Source organism: Rhynchophorus ferrugineus, unplaced genomic scaffold (assembly GCF_030347505.1).
Source record: "Rhynchophorus ferrugineus isolate W39M unplaced genomic scaffold, kcgeb_rfMv2 rfM3, whole genome shotgun sequence".
NCBI classification, from domain to species: domain Eukaryota; kingdom Metazoa; phylum Arthropoda; class Insecta; order Coleoptera; family Curculionidae; genus Rhynchophorus; species Rhynchophorus ferrugineus.
In genome coordinates this window covers 6,234,873-6,252,165 of record NW_027472582.1, presented here as the reverse complement: position 1 = coordinate 6,252,165, position 17,293 = coordinate 6,234,873, and the positions used below count along the sequence as shown (strand labels likewise).

Here is a 17,293-nt window from a genome sequence, read left to right as displayed (position 1 = left end):
TAGAAATGTAAAATTTATTCAAATATCCGAATACTGATGGATTTATTATTAGAATATATTCGCAGCTCTATAAAAAAAATCTTGTCCTAAATATTTCCTGGATATTTTAGCCTAGAAAGCAATAAAAACCTATTAGCTCGAAGCTTCACGTGTCCTTTAGGTCCAGACATTTTGTAAAATTCGATTTTCTTTCATATTCCCAAAGCTTAACCGTCTAATAATATGTCTTTAAGAAGGATTTTTCAAAATTTAGGTTACTTTTGGGAGATATAAACGTTGAAATGCGTTTTTTGAAACTAAGTTTTACTAATTTCACGTGACTCTCCTCTATACATCTTTCTATCATATCAAAGTATAACAACGTTTAGATTAACATTATTTTAAAAAAATTTAAAAATGTCAAAAAATATAGTTTTTTCGAATAGCCGTGATTTGGTGAAAAAGTGTATTTTGTTTGACTTTCTTTACTTTGATTGATAATAAAAATAATTAACAGTTTAAGCTAGCTTTTTAGGGCATGAATTATTATAATATTAAGTGATTTATGTGGTTCAAATTGGCTCTCTGCGAATTGGTATAACAAGAATATCAAAATATTTCCTAAATGCTTAATATGATCATGGCAACTTTTACTGTATGTTTGATAGTTAAAAAGAAATACTGATAAATGACATTTTTCACTAGTTATTTATTAAATACAATTTTGCTTATATTTTAACTTACATAGCAGTTACATTATTTTTTATTTTCACATCATAAAATGTAAAAATTTTCATCTCATTTGGAAACCAAGACTTTTTTAGCAATTTTTCCATGTACATACTCAGGAAAAAATCTAATTTTTCCCGGTTCATATTTATATGAGTTCTAGTTCAAGCAAGGATACATAGTTGAAAATATCACTACTTATGTCAAATTGGATAGTAAATAATATAATTTTTATGTAAATATGAAAATTTAAAAAATATGGCTTAAAAGTTGTTTCTGCTGAAAATTTTTTATTTAAATTTTAGCCCTATTTCAAAAAAATTAATTTTTTTAACCAGTATATTTACCAGACATGAGAATCTGAGTCCATTTGGAGACTTAACATTTTCTGCCATTTATTTCCAAAAAGTGCTTAAGAATCAAATGTAAATTCGACAAGAAATATATCATAAACAAAATGTAACTGCGAGTGCTGGCTGTTTGATTAAATTTTCTTCAATTTTTTTTCACTTTTCTTTTTTAGCAATTTTGAAGAGAATGAATGGAACTACAAGTATTTATGTAGAATTTAATGCCCAATAAGGTAGTATAATTATATTATGCGTCTAACTAAATTTTTTAGAAAATATTGATAAAATATGTGTTCAACTGTAAATAGTTTTAGCTAATATTTCTTCTATTCTTTTTAATAAGTCTAGATAAGTTTATGATATGTTAATGAAAATATCAGTGCTTGGGTATAATTAAAAAATCCGCTATTTTATCCAAACATTTCTCCATGTGAGTTTGTTTTATTTTCGTCTTTGTGTGAAGAAAAGGTCAAAACTGAAATAGATTCTTTGGTTTAAAAACTGACATTACATTTACACCGTTGGCAACAGCTTTTTTAATTAAATAATCTGTTACTTCTATGAAATTATAATTATATGAATCTTATTGATCTCGTATTGAGTTTAATTTTTGTTACGAAAAAACTGGCTTCATTTTGAAATATATTTTGGGAGCGTTCGGTCTTGTACAAAATGCACTTTCTACTTACCTTGAGCCAACATCAACTATAACGGCTGCTGCAAAATTAGTTTGACTTTAATATTCGGCACATTTTTCATACAATAACGTCAACTGTTACACTATGTGATTTCACAATTATTTTTTCGGAGAACTCGTATTTAAAAATGTGTGTTTTTGTTTAATTGAGTGGCTGCTTTCTTGTTGACGTCTTATCAGTGACTATGTGTTGTTTGTGTGGGGTGTAGCATTCAAATTTTACCCTTTCTATATTCTCCTTCGTATTGCATCATCTGTTAATTATAGGTCACATCAAAAATTTAATCTCCCAAATATTTGTTTGTAAATACTTTCAGTTTTGGAAATTCATCTGGATATTTCTTCAAAATAAACTACTGCGATCGAAAATTTCTAAGACATTTTCTTTGATATTATTTTGTTCAATCTCTACCGAGATTTGATTTTTCTAAACACTTTTTTTGGTAGTAAATGGCAAAACATTTTAAGTCTCCAAATGAACCCAAATTCTAATATCTGGTAAATATTGCAGTGAAATAATATAGAAATGAATGTTGAAATACAATTTGAATATAAAGCATTTTCAGCAAAAACAGCTATTAAGCCATATTTCTTAAAAATTTTCAGATTTACATAAAAGTGATATTATCATGTTATTTAGCATCCAATTCTACATGGGTAATGATATTTTTAATTCTGTATCCGCCTTTGAATTAGAGCTATAAGGAATGAATTGAAAGATGTCAAAAAATCGCATTTTTTCCTGAGTATATATATATATATATATATATATATATATATATATATATATATATATATATATATGTATATATATATGCAAAGATTGTAAAAAAACTTGGCCTCGAAATCAGCTGAAACCTTCATATTTCATGGATATCATGATGACGAAATTGAAAAGGGCATTATTTTTCATGTAAGACTAATAGTTTTTAAGATATAAGGACATTATATTAGGGACTTATTTTGTTTCGTTCAATATTTATAAGGAAACAATCAAAATCAGTTACCCAAAGCTATTTATAGATGGGCAAATATTTTTATGATTATTTTATATACATTTGAAATATATACAGCGCACACAAGCGCTGATATTTTCATTTCATTTTCTTGTTGGTCTTTACCACATAAATATATAATTTAATAATTCTACCTAAATACTGATAGTTTCCTTCATTCCATGAGTTATGGGCCCATAATTCTGACATCTTGAGACGAGTGACACTTAAATAATATTCTTTGTTATTCTAGTTCGACCTGATGGAATGATAACGTAATGATTAAAATTGCTATATTTTGACTATGGTTTTTATTATGTTACTAACACTGTGTTATTGTTGTTGTTGAAGAATTTATTTCATTTTAAATTGCAACTACATTCATGGTTATTATTCAAATTTAGTTTGTATATGTTAATATTTAATCAAAAAATTTATTTTTTATTTATTAAGATGACGATTTTGAACACGAAATATATGTATACTATGTACGAGCTTTTCTATCAATAGTGTTAATTTTTTATTAATTTTATGAATAACATGCTTTTCCTGTAAAGCTGCTGAGACATGACAATTTGAAGCAACAAATTACCAAAGTTACTATTTGCTTGAATGTTTAATTTTGTTTCTCATTTAAATAACAAATTATGCTTTCCAATGTTAAAAACATGGAGAAACAGTGGAGATTTCAGGCAGCAAAAAGTGTTTAGTTAACTAAAACTTGATGAATATTCAAGTACAAAATAAGTATAAGTTGTAACAGCGATAAATGCTAATCGAAAGTCAATGACAATGTCAAGGCATTCAGAAAGAAGAAACATTGATACTACCTAATCTGATAGTAGAAAGTACGGAAATAATTTTAATTATTTGAAGACAAAGAATACTTTTTTAATTTATTAACTTCCGATTCTTGATCACTCGAATTTAATGTTGTTATTTGTTAAGGTGATATTTTATCATTTTTGGGTATATTTTAGTTCGATAATTACAGCTGGGATTTTTAATGTTTAAGTTTATCAGTTTTAAAATGAAATCTGGAAAATTACTAGTAGATTAAATATTATAAAGATATACATTTATTTATCAGTTTTTATGACAGTTTTTGTATAATATTTTTTAAAAATTTACACAATAATTAATATTTGGTAAGCTAATAGTGATTAGATCAATTTTAATATTTAATAGTATTTAAATATAAGTACGATAAACTAAGATCACTGCAATTTTTGTCCTTTTTTATTATTAGTCTAAGTTATACTAAATAATCTTTCGACATTATATACATTTCAGTATACATATTTCAACGGTTACATATATATTACGTATAACTCGGAAATATTCCAAGAAGTAATTTTCTGAAGCAATTTTGGAGGCTTGTAAGAGAAATTCTTCATCAGGCAATGTAATTGGCTTTATATGGTCTAATTTTTTTTTTGTATCATAATGTATTTAAAATATATGTATGTATTGACTTACCTTTTTCTCTATCAAATTATAGTAAAACACGACACTTTCACCTATTCTAAATATATATTAGTACTAATGCTCCAATGATAATTAGTTTAATACTTTGTACTAGCAGTCAGTGTTTCACTGAAGCTAATATGAAACAACACTGATAAAAAAAAACAACAGGTGGATATTTTCTTTCCGAAATTATTACTCACTAGTGTCACATCCTGAGGCTTCGAGACAGTTTTAATGGGAAGGGTATGTCAGGTTGCGTTACCCCTACCACCGTCGAGTTGTGCGCTTACCACCGTAGCATGAGATTCCATGTGCGACGACAAATGATGTTAGGCAATTGGTGATTTTGCAAATAGATATGTAAATGATGGTCATTGGACGCGTGAACTTGATCCTTGGTTTCTGTTTATTGAAATAAATAGCGAAAAACAGAATTATTACAGGTAAATTAGATTTGAAAGTTTTTAATAGTTATAATGTTGATGGTGATATTTATATAAAATATTTATTGATTGTTTAATTGGATAATTGTTGGGTTTTTAATGATTGGTATCGTATAGACAGGTTTTTTTCCACTAATTTAATTTGTTTTTTTTTTATTTTTGATTTTTTGTAAAAAGTTATTTTGTTTTAATTCTTTAAAAAAGTAAGGCCAGCTTAGTTGGCGTAGTAGTGAAGGTGGCAGGACGATCCTCCTACTGTTGGTATAGTGGTGGGTTTGAATCCTGCTGGGGTATTGATGTACTTCATGTTTGTAATTGTAAATGTCTTTATAGGCAACAGTGGAAGATCAAGGATACCTTCATTACTTTCAATTTCAAGTTTACAAAGTCATCCGTATATTTCTTTAAAATAAGTTACTCTGATCGTTATATTAATAGTTATATTAATATGACGCTTTTTTGATGTATCTTTGTTCAATCTCTACCGAGAGATGAGTTTTTTAAACACTTTTTTAGGAAATAAATGTCAGAACATTTAAAGCCTCTAAAGGAACTTGATCCTCGGTATCTATTTATTGAAATAAATATCGAAAAACAGAATTATTATGGGTAAATTGACAGTTTTTAGTAGTTACAATGTTTATAATGATATTTATATAAAATACTCATTGATTATTTAATTATATAATTGTTGGTTTTTTAATAATTGTTATCATAGATACAGTTTTTTTCCACTAATTTCATTATTTATGTTGTTATCAAAAGTTGATTTTGTGGATTGTTTTTAAAAAAGTAAGGCTGGCTTGGTTGCACAGTGGTCAAAGTGACACGATGGTCCTCCTACTGTTGGGATAATCGTGGGTCTGAATCCTGCTGGGGTGTGGTCGTAAATTTATATTTGTGATTATCTCTAGGCAAAGTCCGACAAGGAAAAGGATCCTAGTTACGCCAGTAACCACGCTGGGTAGGACCGGATGTCTTCTGGGATGATCTCTAAGTTGGCCACTCGCCAGTCGGTAGGCTTAATGCCGAGGACCGTAGTTCAGAGCCCAGGTTAAACAGATTTATGTCCAGATAAATCCTAGTTGCTAAAAAGGAGACTTCAAAATATAACAAAAAGTAAGCTGTCTAGGAATAATAGTTATTAATTATCAAAGTACGCATTTTGAGGGTTGATAGCTCCGCGTGTCAACATCGCAGCTTTTATGGTTACTCTATGCTTGTTAGTTTTTCTTGAGTTAACATTAGAATGAGTTTCATTTGAATATAAGCTGTTGGTAAATGTTGATAATTGCTCGGTTGTGTGATATACGAGATGGTTGGAATCTTTGAGCTTTTTGTACCGATGGAATCTTGTACGGATGCGGTTTTAGATATTTGTGTAAAATTTGATGTAATGATGATCTATGTATATTTAGAAAACACTTCGCGCTTCTAGATTGGAAGGTTTGGGATCAGCCACGAACAGACTCATTAGCACTATTCGCGGGTTTCTACCGTTCTTGATGACCTTGGTCGCTCGAATATGGGTTTCTTCTAGTATTGTACCGCTGTATTCAAATTGTTTTTGGCCCATTTTCGAACGAGAGCTTTTCTTGGGTACATAGAGCTCACGAATTTTGTAAGCTATGCAGATATAATATTTTTAGGCATCTTTTATTTAATGGCTTGTTAAAAAAATACGATGCGTGCGATGCTGACTTGTCTTTACTTTTACACACCTCTGTCCTGATGTAATAATCAAATGGTCGTTATCTCGTCTGGACATTTTACAGCTATAGTTAAATTATCTCTATGAATCTTTGTGTACATTTGTCCATGCTTTTGTTTTTGATGGTTTCCTTTGTTGCATTGTTTGTAATGTTCAGAATTCGTGCCATCCGATCTGAAGAGGTACCTCTGCTTGGTCTAGGCGTCTACCGATTAGCGACATTCTCCCGAACATAAAGTAGTGCCATTGAAGGAAAGATTCTTGCAGTCATTAAACCCTCAGTATAGGTAGGCCTTTTCTTTTCTTTCTTGTAAGTGTGCCGATAACACCGTTGGTCCAGATGGTTTTTTTTGGCCTGGAACCGGGAGGGGGAATCCTGTTACGGATACCTGGTCGGGAAGACCCGCAGGAATAAGCGAGTTGGTCTGGTTATATGGAGACTGCCTCTGGGCTACCCATTAAACCCCACCCTGTCAGCTGATCCAATGACCCTAACTGATACTTCTTACTGTTAGTAAGGAGGGCGTCCGTAACCGGTAACACTGTTAAGAGGCACAAGGGCCACGCAAGGACGTGGCGTCGTTATCACATCACGCAGCGTGTGGTGCATGAGTTAATCGCTCGCCGGAGAGGGTTGAGACAATTTGGAGTCAAGACGGGGAAGTGTCGTCTGTGATAGTATAAGGCCACGAAGAGCCGAATGAGTTATTGGCCTAAAATATCAACGAGCTCTATTGTACTAATATAAATAATAATAAGGTAATACATCTATTGTCCGAGAGACGAAGAGTGGAGAAATATCTCGAGTAGACCTCGGATATAAAATCGTGAACTTGGGGGACGTCTGTTTCTCTATGAATTTGGTTATTCCTGACGAACCAGGGGGCATTCATTATTCTCCTGGGATTTTTGTTTTGAAGGACTTGAAGATGTTCCACCTGGGTAGGTGAGACGTATTTTAGGTAGACACTGGAGCCGTATAAATCGGCTGATCGAACCAGTATCTTGTACAGGAGAGATTTTATAGAGAAAGGAAGCCTGCTGGCTGGGTTGATAAGCGGGAACAGCTAATTAACAATACCTTGACCTTTATGGAGGGACCTTTTTTAAACTTGCGATTGAAGACAAGACCGAGATAGGTATCTTCTTCTGACCATGGGATTTCGGCGTTCTCGATTTTAAGACGCGAAGTGCTCGGTGCGGAACGCTTCTTGTGGAAGAAGATGGCCTGGGTTTTCTGCGGGTTTACCTGCAACCTGTAGAAATGTAACCACTGGACTGTCTCATCGAATTGTTTTTGGAGTCTGCTTCGGATGTGTGGCGCTACTACGAAGAAGCAAAGTAAGCAGTGTCGTCTGCATAAAAAGCTGCCTCAACTTGTGGTCTCCTAGGGATATCTTAAAGAAAAATATAAAATAGAGCTGGTAACAGGGGGGAGCCTTGTGGAACTCCTGCGTCGATGGTTTTTCGGCTAGAGAGAATATCTTTCTTCACTTCACTTCACCTGGAACGATCGTCCTGACAGAAATGATTTGATAAGGGCTGTTAGGTCATCAGGTAGACCTAATAGGATGTATTTCGGCACTAAGCCTCCATGCCAAACCTTGTCAAAGCCTTTCGTTAGGTCCAAGAAGACCGTTCCAAGTCTGTCAGTTCGGTTAAAAGCACAGTTGATTTTTGCGGCCAACCGATGGGCCTGATGAACGGCTGAGTGTTTGGCGCGGAACCCGAATTGCTCATTTGAAATGATGTTGTTTGTCTTCGTAAAATCATTAAGAGCATAAAGAATTGCTCTTTCAGCAAGATTGGAAATTGAACTTAGTAGGCTGATAGATCTGTAGTCAGAAGGTGATTATTTATCTCCATTTTTGGGGATAACTGCGATGAATGCATGTTTCCATGTGGATGGAAAGTGGTGCAGCCTCAGAATGGCGTTGATGATATTATTTAGTTCGGTAATTGTCCAGAGGGTTTCAGTATAATTACTAAGCCTCTAAAATTGGTGTTTAATTTTAATGATTTAGTGCATTTTGGTATTCATTTTTAAAAGTTAAATAGTACCGATACTTTTTAAAATCTTTAAAATATATCGATGTTTTTTTGGGACCGATTTGTAATATTTCAGTTTTTTCTTGTAAAATACTAATGGCTGCCGATACATCGATTTTTTTAATTATCGAAAACCATATATCAATATTTTGAGGTATATCATCGATATACGGGGTATTTCGTGTTAGGAATATTTAATGATAAGATATTTTTTATGCAAGAATATTTTCTTTTGGGATAATTTTATTCTAGGACATTGTACTGCTAGTTAGCTGATAAGAGACCGAAACAATATTGGTTATATATTGTTAGCTTGCATCCTCTCTATATGGGTATGTGCATTGACTCTTAGGGAGTCGTATTGGATTATTTTCATTAAAATTATTATTTTTTTGAGGATTGTGTTGTTGTATAGTCCCCTTATTTAGTGCATCACTTCGAGTATCATTTCGCATCTTGGGATATCGGCGTCAAGAACTACCTGGCAGTCATTGAGCAAACCCCTTCAACGAAACGTATTGGTTCGACTCGATACCCATATATTGCCTCGACGAAAAGTGACTTGCTTAGGTTGTATTTTGTAAAGAAAGAAAAGTAGGCTATATATTTTCACTCAGATGTTCATGGTACAATCGAAAAAACTTCATAATTTTGTATGGGTTTGGTGTCCACAACATGCAACGGCCCACGACTGATGATTACTTTTGATGCCCCTTTGCCGTGAACTAAAATTGAAACTGAAAAAAATTCATATAAACTAGGTTAATCCGCAACAAATTCAGTCCACCTTGTGTCCTTGGTTTATGGGTACTTTTTAAAGCATGGGTGTTTCCTAATTCTCATTAAGTTCATCCGAGTTAGTCCCTAAGAGACTTTGAATTCTTCTTTGGAGACTCTACGTCTTGAAGTGCGATTATTTTGTCTGAGTATTAACTAGTATTCTTCTTTTCATAAGTTTTTCTCATCTCGATTAATTACGGATGATTTCGGGGTTAATGAGTGAATTCCTTATGATCTTGGAATCCTAGTTATGAAACTTGTTTAAATGACTATATATATATATATATATATATATATATATATATATATATATATTAGTTCAAGGTTTGATATTGACCTATGATAGAAAAAAATCTCGTATAATTTTACAGGAGTGCCATGACTCATTTTTATTGCTATTTTTGCCAATTTTATTACACGTACTAAACATTACCGCTAACTTTATTACTTCTTCTAACAATAACATAGCATTTTGATGAATAAAGAAAATTTTAATAAACAGGTAAATATTAATTTAAAAAAAACTAAAGTCACGAAGTTATATATTGATGATTATTAATAACGGCCTAGAAATTCGGTCCTGATTCGTTAAGTTTATTTTCTAAAAGATTAACGGATACTGCATGTATATTTGTAACAAATTTATATATAAACTTTAGCTACTCCAAATATGACTAAAATTGATCTCAAACTGACCCAAAACTTTTATATCGCATATATATCTACAATAAACATTCATTTAGGACAAGCTAATAGAAAAATAAGCATGTGAGACAAATAATTTATTTCGGTAATACTTAACGATAACCAATATATTTAAACTTATTTTTAAACTTGCAGTAAACATTACTACGTACTTTATTAGTTACATTTATTACATGCAGTACTTGGAGTAATTACTTCTTTCATTCTAGCTATTTTTTATCAAAATATCTCCAGATATCAATACATCAGTAATTACTCCAAGTACTGCAGCAACTTTACAGATTTAGCAGTATTTGGAAATTCCATTTATTGGGCCTTTAGAAAACCCATTGGATTTTTAACCGACCCATAAAATGAAACTACCTGAATTATATCAGTTACACGTAAAATATTCCTCTATACTCAAAATCTTATCCTCTATTTTTCGAAAACTGAGCAAATAATTAACGATCGAAGAAACCGCCCTACGGGAGAAAAGTTGAACATGAGAATATTCGCAGTAATTTAAAACACAAGTCTACAGTCGTGGTCCTGAATCTGAGTAAGATACCGAAGACTGGTATAAAACCGGTACTTGGATAATATTTTGTTGAACGTTGTTTAAGATGTTCAATTGCTTCCGGATCTAATGTATATTACATTGGTTATTCAAGGAGCTACAGCACCCATAAATGTTTGTTGGTACATTCAAGGTGGTTGAGGTCATCATAGAAGTAAATAGTTGGAAATTCTTTTCCGTATTTGTATTAAACTTTACCATATGTGGTAATCATCATTACTTGCAATAATAATTAATAATTCTTGTTATGGGAGGATCAAGGAGAAAGAAATGTAAGTGCTAAGCAAATATTATCTTATAAATAAGAATTAATGAAAGTAAATCTCTACATGTTCAGTTCACCTATAAACAGACCGTACAAGCACTAATAACATTAAATAATACTATCATTCCATATAACAACAACGCTAAATATCTCGAAATGAATCTCGATGCAAAACTTCGCTGGAAGGAACATATAAAGAAGAAAAGAAAAGAACTGGAATTGAGATATAGGAAAATGAACTGGCTAATTGGAAGAAAATCACAATTATCATTACATAATAAATTGCTATTATATGAGCAAATACTGAAATCTATATGGACATTCGGAGTTCATTTATGGGGATGTTTTGCAAAGAGTAACATAAATAAAATAAAAATTTTTCAGAACAAAGTCCTCAGAGGTATTGTGGGTGCACCCAAATATTATAAGACTGATTACCTACATCGAGACCTTCAGATACCCCCAGTCAATTAAGAAATCAAGAGTATTACAAGGGGGCACGAGGAAAGACTCCATTCTCATACGAATATTGAAATATTGTAACTTTTGGATACCACCAGAACAGAACACAAACTCAAAATAATCAAACCATCTGATCTTGTGTAGTGTTGTGTAGTGAGGTGCATATATTAAAAAAATCAGCAGTGATATGTATAAACATTATTTCACCAGAGACTGAGATAGGTTCTCCTAGTTATATACCTAGATTTAAGTTATTATAAAGACAAATTGTAGGTTAGACTGACACGACTAGTAACAATATATTAATTAAATAATAAAAAAAAATTATAAATATGAACGCAATTTTTTAATATGCAATCTTTGTGCATAAATATACAGTGGATGGACAACATAATTTTAACTTCTGATATATACACAATATTTATTCATTAGATCTTATTTATGGAATAGATTAGTAAGGTGTCTGGATGATGTTGGAGATGTAAATCTACCCCTCACTCTCTGCTCTAAAACTTCCAATAACGGTTCAAATAAATGGCGATTCGGCGAATGTGCTGCCCACTGAAGATGTTTCTGATATTCAGATGCCGCTTGAATATTTTGCCGCTATTTTTGGTTGTGTGTATATATTTTATAATATTTTATTTATGCTGTCATTGCCGTGTATACTGTCGCTCTTGAAATGTATTATTTAAACTTATTAAATTAATTAAACATTTAGGGTTTGTTATATGGTTCGGTGAATGGAGGTATACGAAATGAAACAGTGGTATTTACATGATGTGACTGTTATTTATTGATGTAATATAACATGTATATAATACAAGTGGTAAAAGCTAGGATTTTTTCTACTCATTTCTTAAAGATTGTTTGGTACTTTTTTAACGAAAAACAATGATGCATTTCCTCACTATCTGTGCATCCGGGCACACAACACTTCCTAGAACGAGAATGCTTTTCAACTACCAACTTAACCAAGTAATATGTTAAAGGTAACGATGTCGCGAAACATTTCCCCAAATTGTCCTATGAAGTTAAATCTCTATTTCTCTATGTCCCTCTCTTAACATTCCTTTTTTTCTATTCTACTACACTACATAATATCAAAATGGTTTGATTCTTTTGGGTCCTCTTCTGGTTTCATTCAAGAGTTGTATTACTTTAATATTGACATGAGAATAGAGTCGTCTGTCTTCATGTATTCTTGCAATTCTGTTGGTTTTCGGGGTGACAGTCATCATATGAAGGTGTTGGTGTAAGAAGTCAGTCCTATAGGTTTTGGGTCCACTTACAATACTTCCCAGGATTTTGTTCTGGAAAACTTGTGTTGTATTTATATTAGCCTTTACGGACCATCCCCATAATTGAATTCCGTATGTCCATATAGGTTTCAGTATTTGCTTGTATAATAGCAATTTATTATGTACTGATAATTGTGATTGTCTTCTAATTAACCAATATATTTTATTTATTGTATTATTTAAGAGTTGTACTACTTTGATATTGACATGAAAATAGAGTTTGTCCTCATGTATTCTTGTAATACTCTTGATTTTCGGAGTCAGTTATCAATTATCCGAAGGTCTCAGTGTAAGTAATTAGTCATGTATGTTAGGTTCTGGTTCCACCTACAGCACTTCTTAGAACTTCGTTCATATGAATGTATAAATGCGTCCTTAAAATTACTATAAATCCTAAAATAAAGATACTTAGAAAAGCATTCTCCCATATATAAGTGGTGACGAAGATACAAGGATGCTTAAAATTGAAGATGCTGTCACATATTTACTTAATATACTAACGCTACGCTTAATATAAGGTACTAGTACTTAATAACGCTAGAACTTAACCAGATAATATAAATATGTGACGCCAAATTCCAATATGTTTTGACAGGATGACGTCCCTAGGGTCAACTAGTCTAATATAAAAGAGGCGGTTTGTTATGATGCAACAATATTCTTTAGTATTTCTTGGTAACATATTTCTGTTTTAGTTTTTAATTGATAATTTTGAAATATATCTTAAATTAATCATTGCGTAAATTATATGTGAAATCAATTATAATTTGATACAAGATGAATCAAATGTGAGGCCAAAAGAAACATGAAGGCTTTCACGTAGATTGCCATTGTATAGTCCCGTTGCCTTCTGTCTAACCTTCTAGATACATGTTTAATGACTCAGCGACAATTGAGAGAGATTGGATTGGAAGCTTTGATAATAAATAAAAGAAATTAATGATAAATAAAAGAAAATGAAGAAATTAATAATAAATAAAATCATTAGTACATAGTGTTTATTTTAATGTTTTTTGATACAAAACATTTTAGTTTTTTTGTATTTTGTTTTGTTTTCTAAGGTTTCGTTCGTCTAAACCACCTAAGTCAGTTGATTTATTCAGTCAGTTATTTATTTATAGTTGATTTAATAATTTTAAATTACCATTTTAATAAAATATTTTATTTTAGTAGTAGTTAATAGTTGTTTAAGACATATTCAGTAAAAACTGTAATTTAAAATATAATTTGTCCTAAAAATACAATATTTAACTTTACTGAATATAGTAATACAATTTTGATTACAAAACCTCTTTTTCTTTTTTGTATGTTTTTTATACAACGCGGGGCAAAACTCCTGCTACCATTAACGTAATTTCCGCTTGGTGGCAATAATGAAACGATTATTTTCAATAAATATTGTAACTATTTCTGCTCGTTCTTGTGGCGTATATTTATCGAAAAGAAAATTTGGATCAACACAGCATAACGGTTAAAGCGAAACTGATCTAAACGTTACAAAACCAAGTGCACAATTAAAATGATAGCGGGACTTTTGCCACACCTTAGTGTTAAAACAAAACGGTAGCGCAAACTTTGCCCCACCTTATAGGTACTTAATTAAACACTATATATATATATATATATTATATATATGTTATGTAGCTATGCTTTTTCATCCACCAGAATAAGCAGCACCTACTTATTATTTTTCTTTTTACATTTCCATTGCCCAGGACGTTCTACACAATTGCTGACCTTGATTGAAGTGGTCCAACATATACACTAAGTTCTTAATATTTTCGGTGTTATATCAGCATAAAGTTGAAGGTACAGATTCGTCTGTTTCTGAGGCATCTGCGAAGAAAAATGTCTCTGAATTAAATTAATAAATAAAATTTTCAATAGATTTATCCTGACTGCCGCAGTTAAACGAACTGTCAAACGCGCGAAGGTTAAATACTACTCAAGTTTCTACTCGAAATTCTCAAATATTCTGAGCAATTAGCGTATATTAGCGTTGGGAACTATCGACTGAAAACAGTCGATGCAGTCGATAGTCAAATGCACAGTTCGACTGTTTTTTTCCATTCGTGATGTCAGATGAAGATGTACGAATTCTTGTCTGTATAAAATGTGAGATAGGAAATAGATAAATGTTTGGGCAGTTAATTTTTAATGTCTTTGTACTCTCCAATGATAGTATAAGCGAGACAGAGATGTATATAGATTCATTCACGTGATAACTTTAAAAAAGAAAAAAAAAACTAATTTGTATTATCATGTAATAAATAATCCAATTTTAAAAGAAGTAGCATTAGTTTTATACTGTGGATTTGTAAAAAGGAATGGAATAATAACACCACAAATGTTTTATCGTGTTTTAATATATTAATCGCTATTTTTAAATAACATAGTATAATAAATATAAATAGTACAATATAACTTAAATAAAACCTAAGAACTAATGATTTTCAATAACCATAACTACTAAATAAAATGTATACCTAATCATTGAAAAATCTAATCCATGATGAACCTATAAGTACAATAACTACCAGACCCTTTTTAAATAAAAGTATTATTTATTTTTGAACGGAAATATTTTTAAATTACTGTGAATATTATCATGTTCAACTTTTCCCCGTTTTTCTTCGATCGTTAATTATTTGCCCAGTTTTTGAAAAAACTCGCTCTCAGGGGACAGATGTTACGGGTATAGAGGAATATTTTACGTGCAATTTATATAATTTAGATAGTTTCATTTTATGGGTTTGCCAAAAATCCAATTGGTTCTAAACGCCCAATAAATGGAATTTCCATACTACTGCTTAATCTGTAAAGTTGCTGCAGTACTTGGAATAATTACTTCTTTCATTCTAGCCATTTTTTTATCAAAATATCTCCAGATATTAATACGTTTTTTGTCATTTATTAGTTTTTTCTTGAATTTGTAGTTGTGGAATTATATTTGTATTTTTTGAAGTTAGAATGGAATCCCGCATATCGTATTCATTTCTAAAATTGTCAGTCTTTTATTAATGACATCTAATAGACAAATTTGTCATTTTTTCATTTTTTTAAAATCTTGAATTTGATGGAATGTTGCAGTCCTCTTATTAAGAGTACAATCAAATACATCGTTGGGATATCTTTCATCAGATAACTCAATGGTCATTACTTCAATGGGATTTAAAAGTTGAACACATTCTGTTAAGATAGTCCATTCGTTAACAAATAAAAACTGTGGTGCTCTTCTTAATAGCCAACAAAATAAATTGTTGAATATTAAGGTAGAATTTTCCTATCAGAAAATGTATTTATTACAAATATTTAATGTACTTTATTCACCTCTTTATGGTTAGTATTTTTAAGGAAATTTAACAATTGCTACTGTAAAATATTCTTCAAATCTTTTGGATCGATGCAATTTCTGAAACCTTTGGAACCTAATTTTTGTTTTTAAGATTTTAGGAAAAAAGTTTCAACAAAGAAGAGGCTTTCACAAAAATCGTGAAAGTTTATCAAAAAAGTATTACCTATTATACCAGTCCAAAGTATTACCTATTATGTCAGTCAAAAGTATCTTACTATTTATCATTTATAATTTAATTTTTTTGCCTTCGAAAACTAGCGTTCCAAAATGCTGCTATATTAATTTACAATATATAGTTATTCAACTACAAAAAAAAACAGAAAACCACATATATTACATATAAATCTATATAAGCATAAATTCGGAGCATTACTTTCAAGGTCGCGGCTAGGACGACAAGGTCAGAACGTTAAAAATCATTCGAATGAAGCTAGTAGAACCGAAAATAGTAACTAAAAGTAAACGACTAAGTACGATAGTAATAGTAATAAAATCAGTCGGATCGAAAATAGCGACTGAAAACAGTTACTAGTAAAAACAGTCGAACCAAAAATAGCGACTGAAATAGTCGATAGTAAAAAGTAATCAATTACTAAACAGTCGATAGTCGATTTCAGTCGATTGTTCCCAACACTAATATATATATTTATTGATTTTTTTTATATAGGAATATATCGCGAATATGCCTCGTGGAGTATTCAAGGTGAATACGAATAACAAGTGTCATTAAATATTCAAATAGAACGCGAACTTTTATAAATAAGCTTAACTGCTTGATGAGTATTGACGTTTTTTTTACTTAGTGGTATTTTTAGCGGTTTGTAGCGGGCTTTGTTGTGTGATTTATTCAATTTTTTTATCTACGTGAATCAAAATAACAAACGAGCATATTTATTACCTTCGTTTGTTATATACATAATGTTGATATTTATTATTTCTACGATACCGTGTGTTCTTATGTTATTGATTATTGAATGTATATGACTTGATTGACTGATTGATAGCCTCGTTGTTTATCTTTTTTGGCCATATTCTTGTCAGACAGGCCATTGTTATTGACCGAAATAACCGATAATAAATAATAATGATAGTGCAATAAAATTCAATACCTTGGCCTGTCTCTTGATAATAGGCGTTAAACATTTTTTGTATGGGCTCGGCTGGCGTAGTGGCAAAGGCGACAGGACGGTCCTTCTGCTCTTGTGATAGTCTCCGGTTGAATCCTACGGGGGCATGGACGTAAATTTATTTGTGATTGTCCTTAGGCAAGAGTGTAAAATCCGACAAGGAAAATGATCACAGTCTCTAGGTAACCAAGCTGGGTAAGACCGGATGGCTTCTGGGGTGATTTCTAAGTTGGTCACTCGCCAGTCGATAGGGTTAAAGCTTAGGGCCATGGTTCAAAGGCCACATTAAATAGTAGGTCTAGTCCGGATAAACCCT

At 31.4% G+C, this 17,293-nt stretch overlaps 2 protein-coding genes across 3 annotated transcripts in view; one reads left to right on the top strand and one right to left on the bottom strand.

The window, feature by feature from the left end:
• Nucleotides 1-4,498, bottom strand: part of LOC143193777 (glucose dehydrogenase [FAD, quinone]) — a 38,494-nt gene extending 33,996 nt beyond the window's left edge. Inside the window, exon 1 of one of the 2 annotated variants that reach the window (XM_076400156.1) lies at nt 4,421-4,498. The gene's annotated coding sequence lies outside the window, so the exon portion shown is untranslated. Of the gene's footprint in view, nt 1-4,229 lie in introns of both variants that reach the window. The other variant, XM_076400155.1, reaches the window with a different exon arrangement.
• The window catches only part of Flo2 (flotillin-2), a 374,194-nt gene that overhangs the window by 71,129 nt on the left and 285,772 nt on the right, over nt 1-17,293 (top strand). The window lies entirely within an intron of this gene.